The following is a 3,612-nucleotide window of genomic DNA, read 5'->3' as shown; positions in this document are numbered from 1 at the left end:
ACCACCATAATAATACTAATTGCAACACAATTTTTTCCATCCATTTTTCATATACACACAATATAATCTTATTAATACATAATGGTAACCACAAAATTTAAAAAGCACAAAGCACACTGTATGCAGAGAAAATGTTAATTATCATTATATTCTGTTTTTTTTCAAAGAGGTCAATGCAGATGACTTTAAAATATGCAATCATTAACAACTATAATGGCTTACTGCAGGCATAACTCTGTCCTGTGCATCATGCCTCTTCTACATTCCGCAGCAGGTATCCAGTTCTGTGCCAGCTCACTGTGTGGAGAAGGAGTCTTGAGACTGACTTCAGGCTACAACCTGTAGAGATGAGGTGGAAGGAGCATGGTGCCATGCGTGTCTGCACAGGTTCCATGCTTCCCAAACAAGTTGTGATCTAGAGGAAAAAAGTCCATAATACATGAGACCCTTGTAAGCAAATTTGATTTGATACAATTACTTAATATACCACATAATGCAATAAAGTTTTAAAGCATTTTACAAACATAATACATTTTAAACAATGAGCAAATATATATATATTTATTTATTAAATTTCTATACCGTTTTTTTTCCAAAATGGTTTACAAGGTGCCCATAAAAACACTCCTTGATTTTAAATGGTTGCAAAATCAAAACTTAGTAGAATATGTTTATAAATAAGATGAGAGCAAATACAAGTCCCATAAAGCACGGTTAGCAAGATCTTACACAATCGCTTGCACTTTCACCCTTATAAGCTGCAATTGATGCAGAAGTTACAACCTTCAGACAATGTAATGCACCAAAATGACCAGGTGTTCCTCAAGTGGCCCCCGAGATCACCGGACATTACTGTTTGTGACTTTTTCCTTTGGGGATACGTGAAAGACAGAGTATACGTACCTCTACTACCTGCAACTATGGATGATCTCTAGGAACATATCACTGAAGTTATAAATGCGATCACGCCGGATATGCTTTGGAGATTCTGGTCTGAGCTCGATTATCGTATCAATGTTTGCTGAGTAACAGGTGGGGCGCCCATCGAGTGCATGTAATCAACAGATACCATATGAAACTTTAAGAGTTGATGAAACTGTAGTCTCAAAGGTGAAAGAATATTCCAATAAATTTTAGTTTTATAACCATTTAAAATCAAGGAGTGTTTTTTTTGTGGGCACCCTGTATATATCAGTTTGAGAACAATAGCCCTTCTGGAACTGAAACTGCTGAACTTATGTATCCTGTTCCAAACATAAGTCTCTTGCTGTAATCACTGCTTTCTCTCACTGCATGATCCTTGTTGTAAACCGCTTTGAACTTATGGTATAGAGGTATATAAGAAATAAAATTATTATTATTATTATTTCTCAGCAGGTGGGTTTTTAAGCAAATTTGGATGTCTAAAGAATGGTTTGTGAATGATGACTTTTTTTTGTGAGAGATAAGTGATAAGAGTATTTTGATTAAATATTCCTACTGTTTTTGAGTATGGTCCTTTTCCATGACTGGAAGCTGTAGTCAAGTGAAGTTTAAAAAACCAAAAAAAAAATCTGACTTATGATGATGTTTGGGCCTCTGCCTTTGAATTGCTGAAGTGATAGGAGTGAGCTGATGCATCTGAGGTCTTTTTTCTCTACTTGTTGAGAAATCAACAGTTCTAGTCCCAGAAAGGCTATTGTTCTCAAATTGAGATATACCCATTTTTGAGCACCATTTATAGAATCTGGCCTTTGCCCAGAAAACTTTGGTGCACTGAAGATACTTGAATAATTACGTGTCCTTTGCTTTTCAATGTGTTTTCTGGTCTGACAGAACAGCCTCGGGCAAAAAGCCTTAGTTCTTTGACAACTGTACTTGATTCCAGTGCTCTTGGCTTTTCTAACATTGATGAAACCCTTGAATGTCTATAAGTTGTATTATATCTCAGAGATCAAGAATTCAGGCTGGTGGATCATAATCCTTATTTTATTAGCATTAATTTTTTAAAAGGGCAATTGACAGTGACAAGTTTATTATTGTTGATGGGGACATGAGCAGCTGGTGGTTGTACAAGAGCTAAAGACCCAATTCAGGCTTATGATGGTTAGGCTGGGGTCCTCATCGGCAGGTCTCTTATTGTGCTGCCATAATTTTCTTCTGACAGCAAGGGGAGGTTACTCATTCATACTTTCAATGGCAGGGCCTGGTTTCTCTGCAACAATACAGTTCCTGATCTTGGCTCATTCTTTTCCCATTCTCTTAGGTTTGCACAGATCTTTGCATATGGATGAATAGACCGATAGACAGATAGAGTGACAAATGATAGAAGGATGCTTGGGTGCATAGGGAGAGGCATGGCTAGTAGGAAAAAGGAGGTGATGATGCCCCTTTATAAGACTCTACTGAGACCTCATTTAGAATATTGTGTACAAATCTGGAGACCATACCTTCAAAAAAATATAAACAAGATGGAGTCTGTCCAAAGGGTGGCTACTACAATGATCAGTGGTCTTCATCATAAAGTATAAAGGGACAAACTTAAAGATCTCAATATGTATACTTTGGAAGAAATGCGGGAGAGGGGAAATATGATATAGATGTTTAAGTGCACAGGAAGCAAGTCTCTTTCAATTGAAAAGAAGCTCTGGAATGAGGGTGAAAGGAGACAGACTCAAGTTCCAAGTTTTATTACAATTTGATAAAATGTTTATCATAAATTCTAAACGTTTGACAATTAAAAAATTAAAATGGGGAACAATTAACAAATTTACTAGTGACACAACATGAAAACAACAGGATAGTAAGGAGAAATACAATTTTAAAAGAAAAGAGTACAATTAAGGTTAACCTAAGGAAATAATGCGTCACAGAAAGAGTGGTGGATTTCTGGAATGGCCTCCCGATGGAGGCGGTGGAGAGAAAAACTGTATCTGAATTTAAGAAAGCTTGGGGTAAGATCTCTAAGGATGGGCAGACTGGATAGGCCATAAGGTCTTTAACTGCCTTCATTTTTATGAAGGCAAAGTTGATGAAGGACATCTGCTCTTTGGATGAGTATGCGTGGGCTCAGACACAGTCAAACTCAAATCTGGAAGTTTGTAATAAGTAGATTATTGTCTACTGCTGTACTGTAAGTCAGCCACTGTTTGATGTGAGTTCTTTAACTAAAATCCATTTACATATTTGCTATGATTAAATACTTCTTCAGCAAAGGTAGCAACCATTTTTATTTATGTGTCCTTTTTTATGAATCTGGAAATATGGTAACCTTAATCAGACCAATTTTTTTTAGTTAGAAACTGATAAGACTTTCAGAATGCAGATTACATTTTATTACTAGATTTGGGGTGCTGCTAGCTTTTGGGTCATAGAAATTCATTCATTCATTCCTAACCATGTCATTCCTGGTAGCTTGAAGAATGATCTGAAATTTGGCTGCTAAGACTTAATGCTATGAAACTGCAAAGTCATGCATTTGAGCTGCAAATAGCCGAGGGAATGTACAGTTTAGGGCTGAAGAACTTTTGTGCATGAAAGAGGAGAGGGACTGGGTGTGACAAATGTGATGATACTGGCCAAACAGGTTGAAAAGGCAATGGTGAAAGCTAGAAGAATGCTAGGGTGCATAGG

The sequence above is a fragment of the Geotrypetes seraphini genome, chromosome 7 (assembly GCF_902459505.1).
Source record: "Geotrypetes seraphini chromosome 7, aGeoSer1.1, whole genome shotgun sequence".
In the NCBI taxonomy this organism is placed as follows: Eukaryota; Metazoa; Chordata; class Amphibia; order Gymnophiona; family Dermophiidae; genus Geotrypetes; species Geotrypetes seraphini.
Note: the sequence above shows the minus strand (reverse complement) of the source record.